This window comes from Triturus cristatus, chromosome 5_2 (genome assembly GCF_964204655.1).
Source record: "Triturus cristatus chromosome 5_2, aTriCri1.1, whole genome shotgun sequence".
Taxonomy (NCBI): Eukaryota; Metazoa; Chordata; class Amphibia; order Caudata; family Salamandridae; genus Triturus; species Triturus cristatus.
Window position 1 is genome coordinate 576077644 of NC_140588.1, and position 22955 is coordinate 576100598.

General features: G+C 53.4%; 31 non-coding genes across 31 annotated transcripts; 11 read left to right on the forward strand and 20 right to left on the reverse strand.

The window, feature by feature from the left end:
* Positions 1–225: 225 nt before the first annotated feature.
* Positions 226–308, forward strand: TRNAL-UAA (transfer RNA leucine (anticodon UAA)). Its single transcript has one exon. It is a non-coding gene; the product is annotated as a tRNA-Leu (tRNA).
* Positions 309–1434: 1126 nt separating this feature from the next.
* TRNAE-CUC (transfer RNA glutamic acid (anticodon CUC)) lies at positions 1435–1506 on the reverse strand. Its single transcript has one exon. It is a non-coding gene; the product is annotated as a tRNA-Glu (tRNA).
* Positions 1507–2136: 630 nt separating this feature from the next.
* Positions 2137–2208, reverse strand: TRNAE-UUC (transfer RNA glutamic acid (anticodon UUC)). The gene has a single exon. It is a non-coding gene; the product is annotated as a tRNA-Glu (tRNA).
* A 243-nt stretch (positions 2209–2451) lies between these two features.
* TRNAL-UAA (transfer RNA leucine (anticodon UAA)) lies at positions 2452–2534 on the forward strand. Its single transcript has one exon. It is a non-coding gene; the product is annotated as a tRNA-Leu (tRNA).
* Positions 2535–3660: 1126 nt separating this feature from the next.
* TRNAE-CUC (transfer RNA glutamic acid (anticodon CUC)) lies at positions 3661–3732 on the reverse strand. Its single transcript has one exon. It is a non-coding gene; the product is annotated as a tRNA-Glu (tRNA).
* Positions 3733–4362: 630 nt separating this feature from the next.
* On the reverse strand, positions 4363–4434 carry TRNAE-UUC (transfer RNA glutamic acid (anticodon UUC)). The gene has a single exon. It is a non-coding gene; the product is annotated as a tRNA-Glu (tRNA).
* Positions 4435–4677: 243 nt separating this feature from the next.
* Positions 4678–4760, forward strand: TRNAL-UAA (transfer RNA leucine (anticodon UAA)). Its single transcript has one exon. It is a non-coding gene; the product is annotated as a tRNA-Leu (tRNA).
* Positions 4761–5886: 1126 nt separating this feature from the next.
* Positions 5887–5958, reverse strand: TRNAE-CUC (transfer RNA glutamic acid (anticodon CUC)). The gene has a single exon. It is a non-coding gene; the product is annotated as a tRNA-Glu (tRNA).
* Positions 5959–6588: 630 nt separating this feature from the next.
* On the reverse strand, positions 6589–6660 carry TRNAE-UUC (transfer RNA glutamic acid (anticodon UUC)). The gene has a single exon. It is a non-coding gene; the product is annotated as a tRNA-Glu (tRNA).
* Positions 6661–6903: 243 nt separating this feature from the next.
* On the forward strand, positions 6904–6986 carry TRNAL-UAA (transfer RNA leucine (anticodon UAA)). The gene has a single exon. It is a non-coding gene; the product is annotated as a tRNA-Leu (tRNA).
* Positions 6987–8112: 1126 nt separating this feature from the next.
* On the reverse strand, positions 8113–8184 carry TRNAE-CUC (transfer RNA glutamic acid (anticodon CUC)). The gene has a single exon. It is a non-coding gene; the product is annotated as a tRNA-Glu (tRNA).
* Positions 8185–8814: 630 nt separating this feature from the next.
* TRNAE-UUC (transfer RNA glutamic acid (anticodon UUC)) lies at positions 8815–8886 on the reverse strand. The gene has a single exon. It is a non-coding gene; the product is annotated as a tRNA-Glu (tRNA).
* Positions 8887–9129: 243 nt separating this feature from the next.
* TRNAL-UAA (transfer RNA leucine (anticodon UAA)) lies at positions 9130–9212 on the forward strand. The gene has a single exon. It is a non-coding gene; the product is annotated as a tRNA-Leu (tRNA).
* A 1126-nt stretch (positions 9213–10338) lies between these two features.
* On the reverse strand, positions 10339–10410 carry TRNAE-CUC (transfer RNA glutamic acid (anticodon CUC)). Its single transcript has one exon. It is a non-coding gene; the product is annotated as a tRNA-Glu (tRNA).
* A 630-nt stretch (positions 10411–11040) lies between these two features.
* On the reverse strand, positions 11041–11112 carry TRNAE-UUC (transfer RNA glutamic acid (anticodon UUC)). The gene has a single exon. It is a non-coding gene; the product is annotated as a tRNA-Glu (tRNA).
* Positions 11113–11355: 243 nt separating this feature from the next.
* Positions 11356–11438, forward strand: TRNAL-UAA (transfer RNA leucine (anticodon UAA)). Its single transcript has one exon. It is a non-coding gene; the product is annotated as a tRNA-Leu (tRNA).
* Positions 11439–12564: 1126 nt separating this feature from the next.
* On the reverse strand, positions 12565–12636 carry TRNAE-CUC (transfer RNA glutamic acid (anticodon CUC)). The gene has a single exon. It is a non-coding gene; the product is annotated as a tRNA-Glu (tRNA).
* A 630-nt stretch (positions 12637–13266) lies between these two features.
* On the reverse strand, positions 13267–13338 carry TRNAE-UUC (transfer RNA glutamic acid (anticodon UUC)). Its single transcript has one exon. It is a non-coding gene; the product is annotated as a tRNA-Glu (tRNA).
* Positions 13339–13581: 243 nt separating this feature from the next.
* TRNAL-UAA (transfer RNA leucine (anticodon UAA)) lies at positions 13582–13664 on the forward strand. The gene has a single exon. It is a non-coding gene; the product is annotated as a tRNA-Leu (tRNA).
* Positions 13665–14790: 1126 nt separating this feature from the next.
* Positions 14791–14862, reverse strand: TRNAE-CUC (transfer RNA glutamic acid (anticodon CUC)). Its single transcript has one exon. It is a non-coding gene; the product is annotated as a tRNA-Glu (tRNA).
* A 630-nt stretch (positions 14863–15492) lies between these two features.
* Positions 15493–15564, reverse strand: TRNAE-UUC (transfer RNA glutamic acid (anticodon UUC)). Its single transcript has one exon. It is a non-coding gene; the product is annotated as a tRNA-Glu (tRNA).
* A 243-nt stretch (positions 15565–15807) lies between these two features.
* Positions 15808–15890, forward strand: TRNAL-UAA (transfer RNA leucine (anticodon UAA)). Its single transcript has one exon. It is a non-coding gene; the product is annotated as a tRNA-Leu (tRNA).
* Positions 15891–17016: 1126 nt separating this feature from the next.
* TRNAE-CUC (transfer RNA glutamic acid (anticodon CUC)) lies at positions 17017–17088 on the reverse strand. The gene has a single exon. It is a non-coding gene; the product is annotated as a tRNA-Glu (tRNA).
* A 629-nt stretch (positions 17089–17717) lies between these two features.
* On the reverse strand, positions 17718–17789 carry TRNAE-UUC (transfer RNA glutamic acid (anticodon UUC)). Its single transcript has one exon. It is a non-coding gene; the product is annotated as a tRNA-Glu (tRNA).
* A 243-nt stretch (positions 17790–18032) lies between these two features.
* Positions 18033–18115, forward strand: TRNAL-UAA (transfer RNA leucine (anticodon UAA)). The gene has a single exon. It is a non-coding gene; the product is annotated as a tRNA-Leu (tRNA).
* A 1126-nt stretch (positions 18116–19241) lies between these two features.
* Positions 19242–19313, reverse strand: TRNAE-CUC (transfer RNA glutamic acid (anticodon CUC)). The gene has a single exon. It is a non-coding gene; the product is annotated as a tRNA-Glu (tRNA).
* A 630-nt stretch (positions 19314–19943) lies between these two features.
* Positions 19944–20015, reverse strand: TRNAE-UUC (transfer RNA glutamic acid (anticodon UUC)). The gene has a single exon. It is a non-coding gene; the product is annotated as a tRNA-Glu (tRNA).
* Positions 20016–20258: 243 nt separating this feature from the next.
* On the forward strand, positions 20259–20341 carry TRNAL-UAA (transfer RNA leucine (anticodon UAA)). The gene has a single exon. It is a non-coding gene; the product is annotated as a tRNA-Leu (tRNA).
* A 1126-nt stretch (positions 20342–21467) lies between these two features.
* On the reverse strand, positions 21468–21539 carry TRNAE-CUC (transfer RNA glutamic acid (anticodon CUC)). Its single transcript has one exon. It is a non-coding gene; the product is annotated as a tRNA-Glu (tRNA).
* Positions 21540–22169: 630 nt separating this feature from the next.
* On the reverse strand, positions 22170–22241 carry TRNAE-UUC (transfer RNA glutamic acid (anticodon UUC)). The gene has a single exon. It is a non-coding gene; the product is annotated as a tRNA-Glu (tRNA).
* A 243-nt stretch (positions 22242–22484) lies between these two features.
* TRNAL-UAA (transfer RNA leucine (anticodon UAA)) lies at positions 22485–22567 on the forward strand. The gene has a single exon. It is a non-coding gene; the product is annotated as a tRNA-Leu (tRNA).
* The last annotated feature ends 388 nt before the right edge of the window (positions 22568–22955 follow it).

Consider the following 22955-nt stretch of genomic DNA (forward strand, 5'->3'; position numbering starts at 1 on the left):
CTGCCTTGCTCACTTCCTTATTGTGACTAAGCTAACTCCACTGTATAGATTGCCCATAAAGTACGAGTGGGGAAAAGTTAGGTGTCACACAGTGTGTTTGTCATAAGCAATTACCTTTATCCTCCTGCAAAAGCCTTTTTACTCTGCAATCACCTCTTGCTGGACAGCCTGCGCTGGAGCAGCCAGCATGAAAAGGGAGCTGAGTAAGGCAGGGCCTAGGGTCTCACCAGGGTGGCCGAGTGGTTAAGGCGTTGGACTTAAGATCCAATGGACAGTTGTCCGCATGGGTTCGAGCCCCATCCCTGGTATGGGTTTTCAGCGGGTGTGTAGGAACTTGCAGATGCTTTTTTAAAGCATTTTCCTCTGCCCTCCTCACCCTCCCAGTGCCCTTCCTTAACAGTCCCAATTCACGTCTCAGCTGTGGGGTCTGCTGCTACTCTGCACTTAGCATGGATGCTTCCCAAAGCAATGCAGTGCCACCTACGCAGAGCCCCTGCTTAGAGAAATACACCTCCTATGTCTTTTCCCACTGAAGGGAGCAGGAGGAAGTACTTGCTTCCTGGGGAACATGGGCCTGCCACTGGAATTTGTTAACCCGCCTCTTGCGGATTTCTCCCCTTTCTTTGATTTACACCTGCAGGCTCTCCCTTGCCATCGGAGCAGGATCTGCTGATGCAGGCCCGGCTGGATCAAATGTGCAAAGGCTTGTCCCCAGGCCTCGGGAAAAAATTGAGCAGAGATTCCCGCCTCCGCCTCCGCCTCCTCTTGCCTTCCGAACGGGCTTCCAAACGGGCAATGCCCTGACGGGTCCCCCACGCCCCATCCTGCCCATGCCCACACCCCTGTATATGAGGGTGACCCATGTCCCTCACCCTCCATGCTCGAACGGAAGACACGTGTGTCCTGAGGGGAGCGCCAGACAGGCATTTCTCCGGCCAGGCAGACCCCTGCAGCACCCGTTAGGCTCCAAAGCCTGTACATTCCCAAGATGCCACTGGTCACTATGCAAATCAGACAGCCCTGGCCACACCCTCTCCGCCGCTGGGCTCTGCTGCTTTCGGTACGTGCAGCTCAGCTTTTTCTTACCCTGAACCAGACTTCCGTTTCAGCAAAAAGGTGGGTTGCAGTGGGTCCGGGATGCCATTTGGAGACAAAGCCTGCGGCCCTGTCAAAGATGACTTCCTGCCGCACACCATGTGGTCAGAAGCCTACGAAAAGAAGCGCACCTCGGAATACAGAATCTCACTTCCTCAAGAGCCTTGCACAAGAGATTTTCCTCCCGCCGAGGAAAGCAACTCAAAGGGAACCTTGCGAAAATCAAATTAGGAGCCAGATTGCGGGATGCTAGGCAAACTGTTTGTCAGAAAAGCAAATTCATTTTGAGAAGCCCTGACCTGCGGGAAGGAAAAGCATTCAAGGGCAGAAGAAGGACTGTTCCCTGACCGGGAATTGAACCCGGGCCGCGGCGGTGAGAGCGCCGAATCCTAACCACTAGACCACCAGGGAACCCACAGCCATACAGCAAAAGTTCCTACACTGCTCTCCTAGTGACAAAGCTCATGGGGGCTGAAAGCATATTTTATTCTACAGCGAATATGAATCAGAACTTGAAAAAACACTCATGATTCCACCAGACTGTTTGTCACTTCCAAGCACAGGCCATCCCCTCCCCCGTGCTACTGAACCGACGAATTCCTGTACAATCGGGATCCCCGGGAAATCACAAGAGGGACACCTAGTGGCCGCTGATAGCTCAAAGACAGCTGGTACACCTTCTCACACCAACCTCGTTATTCAGCTTGCTGGAAGAATACATTGCGAATGACCGATTCAAGAGTGCAAGGGAGAAGAGTGCTCCAAAGTAGATGTATACATCGCAGCCGGGTTTTCCAGCAATTTACCTTTCTGATGAGCTGGTACTGCACTTTACGCCCACATAGAGCACCTGACTGGGTGGGGGACTGCGTGCGCATGAAGGTGGCTGAGGGCAATGGGAGCAAAGCAACCTGGGACACAGGGGACCCAGCCCCTTTCCTCTGCTTTCGTCTATAGGTCGGGGTGCCTTTTTAAGGACCTTCGATTAAAAAAAGCTGAGCTGCGTGGACAAATTACGCACGTCTACGTCTTAGAGGGATCTTCCCTGACCGGGAATCGAACCCGGGCCGCGGCGGTGAAAGCGCCGAATCCTAGCCACTAGACCACCAGGGAGGAGATGCTCTTGTGAGCCTGCCTTGCTCACTTCCTTATTGTGACTAAGCTAACTCCACTGTATAGATTGCCCATAAAGTACGAGTGGGGAAAAGTTAGGTGTCACACAGTGTGTTTGTCATAAGCAATTACCTTTATCCTCCTGCAAAAGCCTTTTTACTCTGCAATCACCTCTTGCTGGACAGCCTGCGCTGGAGCAGCCAGCATGAAAAGGGAGCTGAGTAAGGCAGGACCTAGGGTCTCACCAGGGTGGCCGAGTGGTTAAGGCGTTGGACTTAAGATCCAATGGACAGTTGTCCGCATGGGTTCGAGCCCCATCCCTGGTATGGGTTTTCAGCGGGTGTGTAGGAACTTGCAGATGCTTTTGTAAAGCATTTTCCTCTGCCCTCCTCACCCTCCCAGTGCCCTTCCTTAACAGTCCCAATTCACGTCTCAGCTGTGGGGTCTGCTGCTACTCTGCACTTAGCATGGATGTTTGCCAAAGCAATGCAGTGCCACCTACGCAGAGCCCCTGCTTAGAGAAATACACCTCCTATGTCTTTTCCCACTGAAGGGAGCAGGAGGAAGTACTTGCTTCCTGGGGAACATGGGCCTGCCACTGGAATTTGTTAACCCGCCTCTTGCGGATTTCTCCCCTTTCTTTGATTTACACCTGCAGGCTCTCCCTTGCCATCGGAGCAGGATCTGCTGATGCAGGCCCGGCTGGATCAAATGTGCAAAGGCTTGTCCCCAGGCCTCGGGAAAAAATTGAGCAGAGATTCCCGCCTCCGCCTCCGCCTCCTCTTGCCTTCCGAACGGGCTTCCAAACGGGCAATGCCCTGACGGGTCCCCCACGCCCCATCCTGCCCATGCCCACACCCCTGTATATGAGGGTGACCCATGTCCCTCACCCTCCATGCTCGAACGGAAGACACGTGTGTCCTGAGGGGAGCGCCAGACAGGCATTTCTCCGGCCAGGCAGACCCCTGCAGCACCCGTTAGGCTCCAAAGCCTGTACATTCCCAAGATGCCACTGGTCACTATGCAAATCAGACAGCCCTGGCCACACCCTCTCCGCCGCTGGGCTCTGCTGCTTTCGGTACGTGCAGCTCAGCTTTTTCTTACCCTGAACCAGACTTCCGTTTCAGCAAAAAGGTGGGTTGCAGTGGGTCCGGGATGCCATTTGGAGACAAAGCCTGCGGCCCTGTCAAAGATGACTTCCTGCCGCACACCATGTGGTCAGAAGCCTACGAAAAGAAGCGCACCTCGGAATACAGAATCTCACTTCCTCAAGAGCCTTGCACAAGAGATTTTCCTCCCGCCGAGGAAAGCAACTCAAAGGGAACCTTGCGAAAATCAAATTAGGAGCCAGATTGCGGGATGCTAGGCAAACTGTTTGTCAGAAAAGCAAATTCATTTTGAGAAGCCCTGACCTGCGGGAAGGAAAAGCATTCAAGGGCAGAAGAAGGACTGTTCCCTGACCGGGAATCGAACCCGGGCCGCGGCGGTGAGAGCGCCGAATCCTAACCACTAGACCACCAGGGAACCCACAGCCATACAGCAAAAGTTCCTACACTGCTCTCCTAGTGACAAAGCTCATGGGGGCTGAAAGCATATTTTATTCTACAGCGAATATGAATCAGAACTTGAAAAAACACTCATGATTCCACCAGACTGTTTGTCACTTCCAAGCACAGGCCATCCCCTCCCCCGTGCTACTGAACCGACGAATTCCTGTACAATCGGGATCCCCGGGAAATCACAAGAGGGACACCTAGTGGCCGCTGATAGCTCAAAGACAGCTGGTACACCTTCTCACACCTACCTCGTTATTCAGCTTGCTGGAAGAATACATTGCGAATGACCGATTCAAGAGTGCAAGGGAGAAGAGTGCTCCAAAGTAGATGTATACATCGCAGCCGGGTTTTCCAGCAATTTACCTTTCTGATGAGCTGGTACTGCACTTTACGCCCACATAGAGCACCTGACTGGGTGGGGGACTGCGTGCGCATGAAGGTGGCTGAGGGCAATGGGAGCAAAGCAACCTGGGACACAGGGGACCCAGCCCCTTTCCTCTGCTTTCGTCTATAGGTCGGGGTGCCTTTTTAAGGACCTTCGATTAAAAAAAGCTGAGCTGCGTGGACAAATTACGCACGTCTACGTCTTAGAGGGATCTTCCCTGACCGGGAATCGAACCCGGGCCGCGGCGGTGAAAGCGCCGAATCCTAGCCACTAGACCACCAGGGAGGAGATGCTCTTGTGAGCCTGCCTTGCTCACTTCCTTATTGTGACTAAGCTAACTCCACTGTATAGATTGCCCATAAAGTACGAGTGGGGAAAAGTTAGGTGTCACACAGTGTGTTTGTCATAAGCAATTACCTTTATCCTCCTGCAAAAGCCTTTTTACTCTGCAATCACCTCTTGCTGGACAGCCTGCGCTGGAGCAGCCAGCATGAAAAGGGAGCTGAGTAAGGCAGGACCTAGGGTCTCACCAGGGTGGCCGAGTGGTTAAGGCGTTGGACTTAAGATCCAATGGACAGTTGTCCGCATGGGTTCGAGCCCCATCCCTGGTATGGGTTTTCAGCGGGTGTGTAGGAACTTGCAGATGCTTTTGTAAAGCATTTTCCTCTGCCCTCCTCACCCTCCCAGTGCCCTTCCTTAACAGTCCCAATTCACGTCTCAGCTGTGGGGTCTGCTGCTACTCTGCACTTAGCATGGATGTTTGCCAAAGCAATGCAGTGCCACCTACGCAGAGCCCCTGCTTAGAGAAATACATCTCCTATGTCTTTTCCCACTGAAGGGAGCAGGAGGAAGTACTTGCTTCCTGGGGAACATGGGCCTGCCACTGGAATTTGTTAACCCGCCTCTTGCGGATTTCTCCCCTTTCTTTGATTTACACCTGCAGGCTCTCCCTTGCCATCGGAGCAGGATCTGCTGATGCAGGCCCGGCTGGATCAAATGTGCAAAGGCTTGTCCCCAGGCCTCGGGAAAAAATTGAGCAGAGATTCCCGCCTCCGCCTCCGCCTCCTCTTGCCTTCCGAACGGGCTTCCAAACGGGCAATGCCCTGACGGGTCCCCCACGCCCCATCCTGCCCATGCCCACACCCCTGTATATGAGGGTGACCCATGTCCCTCACCCTCCATGCTCGAACGGAAGACACGTGTGTCCTGAGGGGAGCGCCAGACAGGCATTTCTCCGGCCAGGCAGACCCCTGCAGCACCCGTTAGGCTCCAAAGCCTGTACATTCCCAAGATGCCACTGGTCACTATGCAAATCAGACAGCCCTGGCCACACCCTCTCCGCCGCTGGGCTCTGCTGCTTTCGGTACGTGCAGCTCAGCTTTTTCTTACCCTGAACCAGACTTCCGTTTCAGCAAAAAGGTGGGTTGCAGTGGGTCCGGGATGCCATTTGGAGACAAAGCCTGCGGCCCTGTCAAAGATGACTTCCTGCCGCACACCATGTGGTCAGAAGCCTACGAAAAGAAGCGCACCTCGGAATACAGAATCTCACTTCCTCAAGAGCCTTGCACAAGAGATTTTCCTCCCGCCGAGGAAAGCAACTCAAAGGGAACCTTGCGAAAATCAAATTAGGAGCCAGATTGCGGGATGCTAGGCAAACTGTTTGTCAGAAAAGCAAATTCATTTTGAGAAGCCCTGACCTGCGGGAAGGAAAAGCATTCAAGGGCAGAAGAAGGACTGTTCCCTGACCGGGAATCGAACCCGGGCCGCGGCGGTGAGAGCGCCGAATCCTAACCACTAGACCACCAGGGAACCCACAGCCATACAGCAAAAGTTCCTACACTGCTCTCCTAGTGACAAAGCTCATGGGGGCTGAAAGCATATTTTATTCTACAGCGAATATGAATCAGAACTTGAAAAAACACTCATGATTCCACCAGACTGTTTGTCACTTCCAAGCACAGGCCATCCCCTCCCCCGTGCTACTGAACCGACGAATTCCTGTACAATCGGGATCCCCGGGAAATCACAAGAGGGACACCTAGTGGCCGCTGATAGCTCAAAGACAGCTGGTACACCTTCTCACACCTACCTCGTTATTCAGCTTGCTGGAAGAATACATTGCGAATGACCGATTCAAGAGTGCAAGGGAGAAGAGTGCTCCAAAGTAGATGTATACATCGCAGCCGGGTTTTCCAGCAATTTACCTTTCTGATGAGCTGGTACTGCACTTTACGCCCACATAGAGCACCTGACTGGGTGGGGGACTGCGTGCGCATGAAGGTGGCTGAGGGCAATGGGAGCAAAGCAACCTGGGACACAGGGGACCCAGCCCCTTTCCTCTGCTTTCGTCTATAGGTCGGGGTGCCTTTTTAAGGACCTTCGATTAAAAAAAGCTGAGCTGCGTGGACAAATTACGCACGTCTACGTCTTAGAGGGATCTTCCCTGACCGGGAATCGAACCCGGGCCGCGGCGGTGAAAGCGCCGAATCCTAGCCACTAGACCACCAGGGAGGAGATGCTCTTGTGAGCCTGCCTTGCTCACTTCCTTATTGTGACTAAGCTAACTCCACTGTATAGATTGCCCATAAAGTACGAGTGGGGAAAAGTTAGGTGTCACACAGTGTGTTTGTCATAAGCAATTACCTTTATCCTCCTGCAAAAGCCTTTTTACTCTGCAATCACCTCTTGCTGGACAGCCTGCGCTGGAGCAGCCAGCATGAAAAGGGAGCTGAGTAAGGCAGGGCCTAGGGTCTCACCAGGGTGGCCGAGTGGTTAAGGCGTTGGACTTAAGATCCAATGGACAGTTGTCCGCATGGGTTCGAGCCCCATCCCTGGTATGGGTTTTCAGCGGGTGTGTAGGAACTTGCAGATGCTTTTTTAAAGCATTTTCCTCTGCCCTCCTCACCCTCCCAGTGCCCTTCCTTAACAGTCCCAATTCACGTCTCAGCTGTGGGGTCTGCTGCTACTCTGCACTTAGCATGGATGCTTCCCAAAGCAATGCAGTGCCACCTACGCAGAGCCCCTGCTTAGAGAAATACACCTCCTATGTCTTTTCCCACTGAAGGGAGCAGGAGGAAGTACTTGCTTCCTGGGGAACATGGGCCTGCCACTGGAATTTGTTAACCCGCCTCTTGCGGATTTCTCCCCTTTCTTTGATTTACACCTGCAGGCTCTCCCTTGCCATCGGAGCAGGATCTGCTGATGCAGGCCCGGCTGGATCAAATGTGCAAAGGCTTGTCCCCAGGCCTCGGGAAAAAATTGAGCAGAGATTCCCGCCTCCGCCTCCGCCTCCTCTTGCCTTCCGAACGGGCTTCCAAACGGGCAATGCCCTGACGGGTCCCCCACGCCCCATCCTGCCCATGCCCACACCCCTGTATATGAGGGTGACCCATGTCCCTCACCCTCCATGCTCGAACGGAAGACACGTGTGTCCTGAGGGGAGCGCCAGACAGGCATTTCTCCGGCCAGGCAGACCCCTGCAGCACCCGTTAGGCTCCAAAGCCTGTACATTCCCAAGATGCCACTGGTCACTATGCAAATCAGACAGCCCTGGCCACACCCTCTCCGCCGCTGGGCTCTGCTGCTTTCGGTACGTGCAGCTCAGCTTTTTCTTACCCTGAACCAGACTTCCGTTTCAGCAAAAAGGTGGGTTGCAGTGGGTCCGGGATGCCATTTGGAGACAAAGCCTGCGGCCCTGTCAAAGATGACTTCCTGCCGCACACCATGTGGTCAGAAGCCTACGAAAAGAAGCGCACCTCGGAATACAGAATCTCACTTCCTCAAGAGCCTTGCACAAGAGATTTTCCTCCCGCCGAGGAAAGCAACTCAAAGGGAACCTTGCGAAAATCAAATTAGGAGCCAGATTGCGGGATGCTAGGCAAACTGTTTGTCAGAAAAGCAAATTCATTTTGAGAAGCCCTGACCTGCGGGAAGGAAAAGCATTCAAGGGCAGAAGAAGGACTGTTCCCTGACCGGGAATTGAACCCGGGCCGCGGCGGTGAGAGCGCCGAATCCTAACCACTAGACCACCAGGGAACCCACAGCCATACAGCAAAAGTTCCTACACTGCTCTCCTAGTGACAAAGCTCATGGGGGCTGAAAGCATATTTTATTCTACAGCGAATATGAATCAGAACTTGAAAAAACACTCATGATTCCACCAGACTGTTTGTCACTTCCAAGCACAGGCCATCCCCTCCCCCGTGCTACTGAACCGACGAATTCCTGTACAATCGGGATCCCCGGGAAATCACAAGAGGGACACCTAGTGGCCGCTGATAGCTCAAAGACAGCTGGTACACCTTCTCACACCAACCTCGTTATTCAGCTTGCTGGAAGAATACATTGCGAATGACCGATTCAAGAGTGCAAGGGAGAAGAGTGCTCCAAAGTAGATGTATACATCGCAGCCGGGTTTTCCAGCAATTTACCTTTCTGATGAGCTGGTACTGCACTTTACGCCCACATAGAGCACCTGACTGGGTGGGGGACTGCGTGCGCATGAAGGTGGCTGAGGGCAATGGGAGCAAAGCAACCTGGGACACAGGGGACCCAGCCCCTTTCCTCTGCTTTCGTCTATAGGTCGGGGTGCCTTTTTAAGGACCTTCGATTAAAAAAAGCTGAGCTGCGTGGACAAATTACGCACGTCTACGTCTTAGAGGGATCTTCCCTGACCGGGAATCGAACCCGGGCCGCGGCGGTGAAAGCGCCGAATCCTAGCCACTAGACCACCAGGGAGGAGATGCTCTTGTGAGCCTGCCTTGCTCACTTCCTTATTGTGACTAAGCTAACTCCACTGTATAGATTGCCCATAAAGTACGAGTGGGGAAAAGTTAGGTGTCACACAGTGTGTTTGTCATAAGCAATTACCTTTATCCTCCTGCAAAAGCCTTTTTACTCTGCAATCACCTCTTGCTGGACAGCCTGCGCTGGAGCAGCCAGCATGAAAAGGGAGCTGAGTAAGGCAGGACCTAGGGTCTCACCAGGGTGGCCGAGTGGTTAAGGCGTTGGACTTAAGATCCAATGGACAGTTGTCCGCATGGGTTCGAGCCCCATCCCTGGTATGGGTTTTCAGCGGGTGTGTAGGAACTTGCAGATGCTTTTGTAAAGCATTTTCCTCTGCCCTCCTCACCCTCCCAGTGCCCTTCCTTAACAGTCCCAATTCACGTCTCAGCTGTGGGGTCTGCTGCTACTCTGCACTTAGCATGGATGTTTGCCAAAGCAATGCAGTGCCACCTACGCAGAGCCCCTGCTTAGAGAAATACACCTCCTATGTCTTTTCCCACTGAAGGGAGCAGGAGGAAGTACTTGCTTCCTGGGGAACATGGGCCTGCCACTGGAATTTGTTAACCCGCCTCTTGCGGATTTCTCCCCTTTCTTTGATTTACACCTGCAGGCTCTCCCTTGCCATCGGAGCAGGATCTGCTGATGCAGGCCCGGCTGGATCAAATGTGCAAAGGCTTGTCCCCAGGCCTCGGGAAAAAATTGAGCAGAGATTCCCGCCTCCGCCTCCGCCTCCTCTTGCCTTCCGAACGGGCTTCCAAACGGGCAATGCCCTGACGGGTCCCCCACGCCCCATCCTGCCCATGCCCACACCCCTGTATATGAGGGTGACCCATGTCCCTCACCCTCCATGCTCGAACGGAAGACACGTGTGTCCTGAGGGGAGCGCCAGACAGGCATTTCTCCGGCCAGGCAGACCCCTGCAGCACCCGTTAGGCTCCAAAGCCTGTACATTCCCAAGATGCCACTGGTCACTATGCAAATCAGACAGCCCTGGCCACACCCTCTCCGCCGCTGGGCTCTGCTGCTTTCGGTACGTGCAGCTCAGCTTTTTCTTACCCTGAACCAGACTTCCGTTTCAGCAAAAAGGTGGGTTGCAGTGGGTCCGGGATGCCATTTGGAGACAAAGCCTGCGGCCCTGTCAAAGATGACTTCCTGCCGCACACCATGTGGTCAGAAGCCTACGAAAAGAAGCGCACCTCGGAATACAGAATCTCACTTCCTCAAGAGCCTTGCACAAGAGATTTTCCTCCCGCCGAGGAAAGCAACTCAAAGGGAACCTTGCGAAAATCAAATTAGGAGCCAGATTGCGGGATGCTAGGCAAACTGTTTGTCAGAAAAGCAAATTCATTTTGAGAAGCCCTGACCTGCGGGAAGGAAAAGCATTCAAGGGCAGAAGAAGGACTGTTCCCTGACCGGGAATCGAACCCGGGCCGCGGCGGTGAGAGCGCCGAATCCTAACCACTAGACCACCAGGGAACCCACAGCCATACAGCAAAAGTTCCTACACTGCTCTCCTAGTGACAAAGCTCATGGGGGCTGAAAGCATATTTTATTCTACAGCGAATATGAATCAGAACTTGAAAAAACACTCATGATTCCACCAGACTGTTTGTCACTTCCAAGCACAGGCCATCCCCTCCCCCGTGCTACTGAACCGACGAATTCCTGTACAATCGGGATCCCCGGGAAATCACAAGAGGGACACCTAGTGGCCGCTGATAGCTCAAAGACAGCTGGTACACCTTCTCACACCTACCTCGTTATTCAGCTTGCTGGAAGAATACATTGCGAATGACCGATTCAAGAGTGCAAGGGAGAAGAGTGCTCCAAAGTAGATGTATACATCGCAGCCGGGTTTTCCAGCAATTTACCTTTCTGATGAGCTGGTACTGCACTTTACGCCCACATAGAGCACCTGACTGGGTGGGGGACTGCGTGCGCATGAAGGTGGCTGAGGGCAATGGGAGCAAAGCAACCTGGGACACAGGGGACCCAGCCCCTTTCCTCTGCTTTCGTCTATAGGTCGGGGTGCCTTTTTAAGGACCTTCGATTAAAAAAAGCTGAGCTGCGTGGACAAATTACGCACGTCTACGTCTTAGAGGGATCTTCCCTGACCGGGAATCGAACCCGGGCCGCGGCGGTGAAAGCGCCGAATCCTAGCCACTAGACCACCAGGGAGGAGATGCTCTTGTGAGCCTGCCTTGCTCACTTCCTTATTGTGACTAAGCTAACTCCACTGTATAGATTGCCCATAAAGTACGAGTGGGGAAAAGTTAGGTGTCACACAGTGTGTTTGTCATAAGCAATTACCTTTATCCTCCTGCAAAAGCCTTTTTACTCTGCAATCACCTCTTGCTGGACAGCCTGCGCTGGAGCAGCCAGCATGAAAAGGGAGCTGAGTAAGGCAGGACCTAGGGTCTCACCAGGGTGGCCGAGTGGTTAAGGCGTTGGACTTAAGATCCAATGGACAGTTGTCCGCATGGGTTCGAGCCCCATCCCTGGTATGGGTTTTCAGCGGGTGTGTAGGAACTTGCAGATGCTTTTGTAAAGCATTTTCCTCTGCCCTCCTCACCCTCCCAGTGCCCTTCCTTAACAGTCCCAATTCACGTCTCAGCTGTGGGGTCTGCTGCTACTCTGCACTTAGCATGGATGTTTGCCAAAGCAATGCAGTGCCACCTACGCAGAGCCCCTGCTTAGAGAAATACATCTCCTATGTCTTTTCCCACTGAAGGGAGCAGGAGGAAGTACTTGCTTCCTGGGGAACATGGGCCTGCCACTGGAATTTGTTAACCCGCCTCTTGCGGATTTCTCCCCTTTCTTTGATTTACACCTGCAGGCTCTCCCTTGCCATCGGAGCAGGATCTGCTGATGCAGGCCCGGCTGGATCAAATGTGCAAAGGCTTGTCCCCAGGCCTCGGGAAAAAATTGAGCAGAGATTCCCGCCTCCGCCTCCGCCTCCTCTTGCCTTCCGAACGGGCTTCCAAACGGGCAATGCCCTGACGGGTCCCCCACGCCCCATCCTGCCCATGCCCACACCCCTGTATATGAGGGTGACCCATGTCCCTCACCCTCCATGCTCGAACGGAAGACACGTGTGTCCTGAGGGGAGCGCCAGACAGGCATTTCTCCGGCCAGGCAGACCCCTGCAGCACCCGTTAGGCTCCAAAGCCTGTACATTCCCAAGATGCCACTGGTCACTATGCAAATCAGACAGCCCTGGCCACACCCTCTCCGCCGCTGGGCTCTGCTGCTTTCGGTACGTGCAGCTCAGCTTTTTCTTACCCTGAACCAGACTTCCGTTTCAGCAAAAAGGTGGGTTGCAGTGGGTCCGGGATGCCATTTGGAGACAAAGCCTGCGGCCCTGTCAAAGATGACTTCCTGCCGCACACCATGTGGTCAGAAGCCTACGAAAAGAAGCGCACCTCGGAATACAGAATCTCACTTCCTCAAGAGCCTTGCACAAGAGATTTTCCTCCCGCCGAGGAAAGCAACTCAAAGGGAACCTTGCGAAAATCAAATTAGGAGCCAGATTGCGGGATGCTAGGCAAACTGTTTGTCAGAAAAGCAAATTCATTTTGAGAAGCCCTGACCTGCGGGAAGGAAAAGCATTCAAGGGCAGAAGAAGGACTGTTCCCTGACCGGGAATCGAACCCGGGCCGCGGCGGTGAGAGCGCCGAATCCTAACCACTAGACCACCAGGGAACCCACAGCCATACAGCAAAAGTTCCTACACTGCTCTCCTAGTGACAAAGCTCATGGGGGCTGAAAGCATATTTTATTCTACAGCGAATATGAATCAGAACTTGAAAAAACACTCATGATTCCACCAGACTGTTTGTCACTTCCAAGCACAGGCCATCCCCTCCCCCGTGCTACTGAACCGACGAATTCCTGTACAATCGGGATCCCCGGGAAATCACAAGAGGGACACCTAGTGGCCGCTGATAGCTCAAAGACAGCTGGTACACCTTCTCACACCTACCTCGTTATTCAGCTTGCTGGAAGAATACATTGCGAATGACCGATTCAAGAGTGCAAGGGAGAAGAGTGCTCCAAAGTAGATGTATACATCGCAGCCGGGTTTTCCAGCAATTTACCTTTCTGATGAGCTGGTACTGCACTTTACGCCCACATAGAGCACCTGACTGGGTGGGGGACTGCGTGCGCATGAAGGTGGCTGAGGGCAATGGGAGCAAAGCAACCTGGGACACAGGGGACCCAGCCCCTTTCCTCTGCTTTCGTCTATAGGTCGGGGTGCCTTTTTAAGGACCTTCGATTAAAAAAAGCTGAGCTGCGTGGACAAATTACGCACGTCTACGTCTTAGAGGGATCTTCCCTGACCGGGAATCGAACCCGGGCCGCGGCGGTGAAAGCGCCGAATCCTAGCCACTAGACCACCAGGGAGGAGATGCTCTTGTGAGCCTGCCTTGCTCACTTCCTTATTGTGACTAAGCTAACTCCACTGTATAGATTGCCCATAAAGTACGAGTGGGGAAAAGTTAGGTGTCACACAGTGTGTTTGTCATAAGCAATTACCTTTATCCTCCTGCAAAAGCCTTTTTACTCTGCAATCACCTCTTGCTGGACAGCCTGCGCTGGAGCAGCCAGCATGAAAAGGGAGCTGAGTAAGGCAGGGCCTAGGGTCTCACCAGGGTGGCCGAGTGGTTAAGGCGTTGGACTTAAGATCCAATGGACAGTTGTCCGCATGGGTTCGAGCCCCATCCCTGGTATGGGTTTTCAGCGGGTGTGTAGGAACTTGCAGATGCTTTTTTAAAGCATTTTCCTCTGCCCTCCTCACCCTCCCAGTGCCCTTCCTTAACAGTCCCAATTCACGTCTCAGCTGTGGGGTCTGCTGCTACTCTGCACTTAGCATGGATGCTTCCCAAAGCAATGCAGTGCCACCTACGCAGAGCCCCTGCTTAGAGAAATACACCTCCTATGTCTTTTCCCACTGAAGGGAGCAGGAGGAAGTACTTGCTTCCTGGGGAACATGGGCCTGCCACTGGAATTTGTTAACCCGCCTCTTGCGGATTTCTCCCCTTTCTTTGATTTACACCTGCAGGCTCTCCCTTGCCATCGGAGCAGGATCTGCTGATGCAGGCCCGGCTGGATCAAATGTGCAAAGGCTTGTCCCCAGGCCTCGGGAAAAAATTGAGCAGAGATTCCCGCCTCCGCCTCCGCCTCCTCTTGCCTTCCGAACGGGCTTCCAAACGGGCAATGCCCTGACGGGTCCCCCACGCCCCATCCTGCCCATGCCCACACCCCTGTATATGAGGGTGACCCATGTCCCTCACCCTCCATGCTCGAACGGAAGACACGTGTGTCCTGAGGGGAGCGCCAGACAGGCATTTCTCCGGCCAGGCAGACCCCTGCAGCACCCGTTAGGCTCCAAAGCCTGTACATTCCCAAGATGCCACTGGTCACTATGCAAATCAGACAGCCCTGGCCACACCCTCTCCGCCGCTGGGCTCTGCTGCTTTCGGTACGTGCAGCTCAGCTTTTTCTTACCCTGAACCAGACTTCCGTTTCAGCAAAAAGGTGGGTTGCAGTGGGTCCGGGATGCCATTTGGAGACAAAGCCTGCGGCCCTGTCAAAGATGACTTCCTGCCGCACACCATGTGGTCAGAAGCCTACGAAAAGAAGCGCACCTCGGAATACAGAATCTCACTTCCTCAAGAGCCTTGCACAAGAGATTTTCCTCCCGCCGAGGAAAGCAACTCAAAGGGAACCTTGCGAAAATCAAATTAGGAGCCAGATTGCGGGATGCTAGGCAAACTGTTTGTCAGAAAAGCAAATTCATTTTGAGAAGCCCTGACCTGCGGGAAGGAAAAGCATTCAAGGGCAGAAGAAGGACTGTTCCCTGACCGGGAATTGAACCCGGGCCGCGGCGGTGAGAGCGCCGAATCCTAACCACTAGACCACCAGGGAACCCACAGCCATACAGCAAAAGTTCCTACACTGCTCTCCTAGTGACAAAGCTCATGGGGGCTGAAAGCATATTTTATTCTACAGCGAATATGAATCAGAACTTGAAAAAACACTCATGATTCCACCAGACTGTTTGTCACTTCCAAGCACAGGCCATCCCCTCCCCCGTGCTACTGAACCGACGAATTCCTGTACAATCGGGATCCCCGGGAAATCACAAGAGGGACACCTAGTGGCCGCTGATAGCTCAAAGACAGCTGGTACACCTTCTCACACCAACCTCGTTATTCAGCTTGCTGGAAGAATACATTGCGAATGACCGATTCAAGAGTGCAAGGGAGAAGAGTGCTCCAAAGTAGATGTATACATCGCAGCCGGGTTTTCCAGCAATTTACCTTTCTGATGAGCTGGTACTGCACTTTACGCCCACATAGAGCACCTGACTGGGTGGGGGACTGCGTGCGCATGAAGGTGGCTGAGGGCAATGGGAGCAAAGCAACCTGGGACACAGGGGACCCAGCCCCTTTCCTCTGCTTTCGTCTATAGGTCGGGGTGCCTTTTTAAGGACCTTCGATTAAAAAAAGCTGAGCTGCGTGGACAAATTACGCACGTCTACGTCTTAGAGGGATCTTCCCTGACCGGGAATCGAACCCGGGCCGCGGCGGTGAAAGCGCCGAATCCTAGCCACTAGACCACCAGGGAGGAGATGCTCTTGTGAGCCTGCCTTGCTCACTTCCTTATTGTGACTAAGCTAACTCCACTGTATAGATTGCCCATAAAGTACGAGTGGGGAAAAGTTAGGTGTCACACAGTGTGTTTGTCATAAGCAATTACCTTTATCCTCCTGCAAAAGCCTTTTTACTCTGCAATCACCTCTTGCTGGACAGCCTGCGCTGGAGCAGCCAGCATGAAAAGGGAGCTGAGTAAGGCAGGACCTAGGGTCTCACCAGGGTGGCCGAGTGGTTAAGGCGTTGGACTTAAGATCCAATGGACAGTTGTCCGCATGGGTTCGAGCCCCATCCCTGGTATGGGTTTTCAGCGGGTGTGTAGGAACTTGCAGATGCTTTTGTAAAGCATTTTCCTCTGCCCTCCTCACCCTCCCAGTGCCCTTCCTTAACAGTCCCAATTCACGTCTCAGCTGTGGGGTCTGCTGCTACTCTGCACTTAGCATGGATGTTTGCCAAAGCAATGCAGTGCCACCTACGCAGAGCCCCTGCTTAGAGAAATACACCTCCTATGTCTTTTCCCACTGAAGGGAGCAGGAGGAAGTACTTGCTTCCTGGGGAACATGGGCCTGCCACTGGAATTTGTTAACCCGCCTCTTGCGGATTTCTCCCCTTTCTTTGATTTACACCTGCAGGCTCTCCCTTGCCATCGGAGCAGGATCTGCTGATGCAGGCCCGGCTGGATCAAATGTGCAAAGGCTTGTCCCCAGGCCTCGGGAAAAAATTGAGCAGAGATTCCCGCCTCCGCCTCCGCCTCCTCTTGCCTTCCGAACGGGCTTCCAAACGGGCAATGCCCTGACGGGTCCCCCACGCCCCATCCTGCCCATGCCCACACCCCTGTATATGAGGGTGACCCATGTCCCTCACCCTCCATGCTCGAACGGAAGACACGTGTGTCCTGAGGGGAGCGCCAGACAGGCATTTCTCCGGCCAGGCAGACCCCTGCAGCACCCGTTAGGCTCCAAAGCCTGTACATTCCCAAGATGCCACTGGTCACTATGCAAATCAGACAGCCCTGGCCACACCCTCTCCGCCGCTGGGCTCTGCTGCTTTCGGTACGTGCAGCTCAGCTTTTTCTTACCCTGAACCAGACTTCCGTTTCAGCAAAAAGGTGGGTTGCAGTGGGTCCGGGATGCCATTTGGAGACAAAGCCTGCGGCCCTATCAAAGATGACTTCCTGCCGCACACCATGTGGTCAGAAGCCTACGAAAAGAAGCGCACCTCGGAATACAGAATCTCACTTCCTCAAGAGCCTTGCACAAGAGATTTTCCTCCCGCCGAGGAAAGCAACTCAAAGGGAACCTTGCGAAAATCAAATTAGGAGCCAGATTGCGGGATGCTAGGCAAACTGTTTGTCAGAAAAGCAAATTCATTTTGAGAAGCCCTGACCTGCGGGAAGGAAAAGCATTCAAGGGCAGAAGAAGGACTGTTCCCTGACCGGGAATCGAACCCGGGCCGCGGCGGTGAGAGCGCCGAATCCTAACCACTAGACCACCAGGGAACCCACAGCCATACAGCAAAAGTTCCTACACTGCTCTCCTAGTGACAAAGCTCATGGGGGCTGAAAGCATATTTTATTCTACAGCGAATATGAATCAGAACTTGAAAAAACACTCATGATTCCACCAGACTGTTTGTCACTTCCAAGCACAGGCCATCCCCTCCCCCGTGCTACTGAACCGACGAATTCCTGTACAATCGGGATCCCCGGGAAATCACAAGAGGGACACCTAGTGGCCGCTGATAGCTCAAAGACAGCTGGTACACCTTCTCACACCTACCTCGTTATTCAGCTTGCTGGAAGAATACATTGCGAATGACCGATTCAAGAGTGCAAGGGAGAAGAGTGCTCCAAAGTAGATGTATACATCGCAGCCGGGTTTTCCAGCAATTTACCTTTCTGATGAGCTGGTACTGCACTTTACGCCCACATAGAGCACCTGACTGGGTGGGGGCTGCGTGCGCATGAAGGTGGCTGAGGGCAATGGGAGCAAAGCAACCTGGGACACAGGGGACCCAGCCCCTTTCCTCTGCTTTCGTCTATAGGTCGGGGTGCCTTTTTAAGGACCTTCGATTAAAAAAAGCTGAGCTGCGTGGACAAATTACGCACGTCTACGTCTTAGAGGGATCTTCCCTGACCGGGAATCGAACCCGGGCCGCGGCGGTGAAAGCGCCGAATCCTAGCCACTAGACCACCAGGGAGGAGATGCTCTTGTGAGCCTGCCTTGCTCACTTCCTTATTGTGACTAAGCTAACTCCACTGTATAGATTGCCCATAAAGTACGAGTGGGGAAAAGTTAGGTGTCACACAGTGTGTTTGTCATAAGCAATTACCTTTATCCTCCTGCAAAAGCCTTTTTACTCTGCAATCACCTCTTGCTGGACAGCCTGCGCTGGAGCAGCCAGCATGAAAAGGGAGCTGAGTAAGGCAGGACCTAGGGTCTCACCAGGGTGGCCGAGTGGTTAAGGCGTTGGACTTAAGATCCAATGGACAGTTGTCCGCATGGGTTCGAGCCCCATCCCTGGTATGGGTTTTCAGCGGGTGTGTAGGAACTTGCAGATGCTTTTGTAAAGCATTTTCCTCTGCCCTCCTCACCCTCCCAGTGCCCTTCCTTAACAGTCCCAATTCACGTCTCAGCTGTGGGGTCTGCTGCTACTCTGCACTTAGCATGGATGTTTGCCAAAGCAATGCAGTGCCACCTACGCAGAGCCCCTGCTTAGAGAAATACACCTCCTATGTCTTTTCCCACTGAAGGGAGCAGGAGGAAGTACTTGCTTCCTGGGGAACATGGGCCTGCCACTGGAATTTGTTAACCCGCCTCTTGCGGATTTCTCCCCTTTCTTTGATTTACACCTGCAGGCTCTCCCTTGCCATCGGAGCAGGATCTGCTGATGCAGGCCCGGCTGGATCAAATGTGCAAAGGCTTGTCCCCAGGCCTCGGGAAAAAATTGAGCAGAGATTCCCGCCTCCGCCTCCGCCTCCTCTTGCCTTCCGAACGGGCTTCCAAACGGGCAATGCCCTGACGGGTCCCCCACGCCCCATCCTGCCCATGCCCACACCCCTGTATATGAGGGTGACCCATGTCCCTCACCCTCCATGCTCGAACGGAAGACACGTGTGTCCTGAGGGGAGCGCCAGACAGGCATTTCTCCGGCCAGGCAGACCCCTGCAGCACCCGTTAGGCTCCAAAGCCTGTACATTCCCAAGATGCCACTGGTCACTATGCAAATCAGACAGCCCTGGCCACACCCTCTCCGCCGCTGGGCTCTGCTGCTTTCGGTACGTGCAGCTCAGCTTTTTCTTACCCTGAACCAGACTTCCGTTTCAGCAAAAAGGTGGGTTGCAGTGGGTCCGGGATGCCATTTGGAGACAAAGCCTGCGGCCCTGTCAAAGATGACTTCCTGCCGCACACCATGTGGTCAGAAGCCTACGAAAAGAAGCGCACCTCGGAATACAGAATCTCACTTCCTCAAGAGCCTTGCACAAGAGATTTTCCTCCCGCCGAGGAAAGCAACTCAAAGGGAACCTTGCGAAAATCAAATTAGGAGCCAGATTGCGGGATGCTAGGCAAACTGTTTGTCAGAAAAGCAAATTCATTTTGAGAAGCCCTGACCTGCGGGAAGGAAAAGCATTCAAGGGCAGAAGAAGGACTGTTCCCTGACCGGGAATCGAACCCGGGCCGCGGCGGTGAGAGCGCCGAATCCTAACCACTAGACCACCAGGGAACCCACAGCCATACAGCAAAAGTTCCTACACTGCTCTCCTAGTGACAAAGCTCATGGGGGCTGAAAGCATATTTTATTCTACAGCGAATATGAATCAGAACTTGAAAAAACACTCATGATTCCACCAGACTGTTTGTCACTTCCAAGCACAGGCCATCCCCTCCCCCGTGCTACTGAACCGACGAATTCCTGTACAATCGGGATCCCCGGGAAATCACAAGAGGGACACCTAGTGGCCGCTGATAGCTCAAAGACAGCTGGTACACCTTCTCACACCTACCTCGTTATTCAGCTTGCTGGAAGAATACATTGCGAATGACCGATTCAAGAGTGCAAGGGAGAAGAGTGCTCCAAAGTAGATGTATACATCGCAGCCGGGTTTTCCAGCAATTTACCTTTCTGATGAGCTGGTACTGCACTTTACGCCCACATAGAGCACCTGACTGGGTGGGGGACTGCGTGCGCATGAAGGTGGCTGAGGGCAATGGGAGCAAAGCAACCTGGGACACAGGGGACCCAGCCCCTTTCCTCTGCTTTCGTCTATAGGTCGGGGTGCCTTTTTAAGGACCTTCGATTAAAAAAAGCTGAGCTGCGTGGACAAATTACGCACGTCTACGTCTTAGAGGGATCTTCCCTGACCGGGAATCGAACCCGGGCCGCGGCGGTGAAAGCGCCGAATCCTAGCCACTAGACCACCAGGGAGGAGATGCTCTTGTGAGCCTGCCTTGCTCACTTCCTTATTGTGACTAAGCTAACTCCACTGTATAGATTGCCCATAAAGTACGAGTGGGGAAAAGTTAGGTGTCACACAGTGTGTTTGTCATAAGCAATTACCTTTATCCTCCTGCAAAAGCCTTTTTACTCTGCAATCACCTCTTGCTGGACAGCCTGCGCTGGAGCAGCCAGCATGAAAAGGGAGCTGAGTAAGGCAGGGCCTAGGGTCTCACCAGGGTGGCCGAGTGGTTAAGGCGTTGGACTTAAGATCCAATGGACAGTTGTCCGCATGGGTTCGAGCCCCATCCCTGGTATGGGTTTTCAGCGGGTGTGTAGGAACTTGCAGATGCTTTTTTAAAGCATTTTCCTCTGCCCTCCTCACCCTCCCAGTGCCCTTCCTTAACAGTCCCAATTCACGTCTCAGCTGTGGGGTCTGCTGCTACTCTGCACTTAGCATGGATGCTTCCCAAAGCAATGCAGTGCCACCTACGCAGAGCCCCTGCTTAGAGAAATACACCTCCTATGTCTTTTCCCACTGAAGGGAGCAGGAGGAAGTACTTGCTTCCTGGGGAACATGGGCCTGCCACTGGAATTTGTTAACCCGCCTCTTGCGGATTTCTCCCCTTTCTTTGATTTACACCTGCAGGCTCTCCCTTGCCATCGGAGCAGGATCTGCTGATGCAGGCCCGGCTGGATCAAATGTGCAAAGGCTTGTCCCCAGGCCTCGGGAAAAAATTGAGCAGAGATTCCCGCCTCCGCCTCCGCCTCCTCTTGCCTTCCGAACGGGCTTCCAAACGGGCAATGCCCTGACGGGTCCCCCACGCCCCATCCTGCCCATGCCCACACCCCTGTATATGAGGGTGACCCATGTCCCTCACCCTCCATGCTCGAACGGAAGACACGTGTGTCCTGAGGGGAGCGCCAGACAGGCATTTCTCCGGCCAGGCAGACCCCTGCAGCACCCGTTAGGCTCCAAAGCCTGTACATTCCCAAGATGCCACTGGTCACTATGCAAATCAGACAGCCCTGGCCACACCCTCTCCGCCGCTGGGCTCTGCTGCTTTTGGTACGTGCAGCTCAGCTTTTTCTTACCCTGAACCAGACTTCCGTTTCAGCAAAAAGGTGGGTTGCAGTGGGTCCGGGATGCCATTTGGAGACAAAGCCTGCGGCCCTGTCAAAGATGACTTCCTGCCGCACACCATGTGGTCAGAAGCCTACGAAAAGAAGCGCACCTCGGAATACAGAATCTCACTTCCTCAAGAGCCTTGCACAAGAGATTTTCCTCCCGCCGAGGAAAGCAACTCAAAGGGAACCTTGCGAAAATCAAATTAGGAGCCAGATTGCGGGATGCTAGGCAAACTGTTTGTCAGAAAAGCAAATTCATTTTGAGAAGCCCTGACCTGCGGGAAGGAAAAGCATTCAAGGGCAGAAGAAGGACTGTTCCCTGACCGGGAATCGAACCCGGGCCGCGGCGGTGAGAGCGCCGAATCCTAACCACTAGACCACCAGGGAACCCACAGCCATACAGCAAAAGTTCCTACACTGCTCTCCTAGTGACAAAGCTCATGGGGGCTGAAAGCATATTTTATTCTACAGCGAATATGAATCAGAACTTGAAAAAACACTCATGATTCCACCAGACTGTTTGTCACTTCCAAGCACAGGCCATCCCCTCCCCCGTGCTACTGAACCGACGAATTCCTGTACAATCGGGATCCCCGGGAAATCACAAGAGGGACACCTAGTGGCCGCTGATAGCTCAAAGACAGCTGGTACACCTTCTCACACCAACCTCGTTATTCAGCTTGCTGGAAGAATACATTGCGAATGACCGATTCAAGAGTGCAAGGGAGAAGAGTGCTCCAAAGTAGATGTATACATCGCAGCCGGGTTTTCCAGCAATTTACCTTTCTGATGAGCTGGTACTGCACTTTACGCCCACATAGAGCACCTGACTGGGTGGGGGACTGCGTGCGCATGAAGGTGGCTGAGGGCAATGGGAGCAAAGCAACCTGGGACACAGGGGACCCAGCCCCTTTCCTCTGCTTTCGTCTATAGGTCGGGGTGCCTTTTTAAGGACCTTCGATTAAAAAAAGCTGAGCTGCGTGGACAAATTACGCACGTCTACGTCTTAGAGGGATCTTCCCTGACCGGGAATCGAACCCGGGCCGCGGCGGTGAAAGCGCCGAATCCTAGCCACTAGACCACCAGGGAGGAGATGCTCTTGTGAGCCTGCCTTGCTCACTTCCTTATTGTGACTAAGCTAACTCCACTGTATAGATTGCCCATAAAGTACGAGTGGGGAAAAGTTAGGTGTCACACAGTGTGTTTGTCATAAGCAATTACCTTTATCCTCCTGCAAAAGCCTTTTTACTCTGCAATCACCTCTTGCTGGACAGCCTGCGCTGGAGCAGCCAGCATGAAAAGGGAGCTGAGTAAGGCAGGACCTAGGGTCTCACCAGGGTGGCCGAGTGGTTAAGGCGTTGGACTTAAGATCCAATGGACAGTTGTCCGCATGGGTTCGAGCCCCATCCCTGGTATGGGTTTTCAGCGGGTGTGTAGGAACTTGCAGATGCTTTTGTAAAGCATTTTCCTCTGCCCTCCTCACCCTCCCAGTGCCCTTCCTTAACAGTCCCAATTCACGTCTCAGCTGTGGGGTCTGCTGCTACTCTGCACTTAGCATGGATGTTTGCCAAAGCAATGCAGTGCCACCTACGCAGAGCCCCTGCTTAGAGAAATACACCTCCTATGTCTTTTCCCACTGAAGGGAGCAGGAGGAAGTACTTGCTTCCTGGGGAACATGGGCCTGCCACTGGAATTTGTTAACCCGCCTCTTGCGGATTTCTCCCCTTTCTTTGATTTACACCTGCAGGCTCTCCCTTGCCATCGGAGCAGGATCTGCTGATGCAGGCCCGGCTGGATCAAATG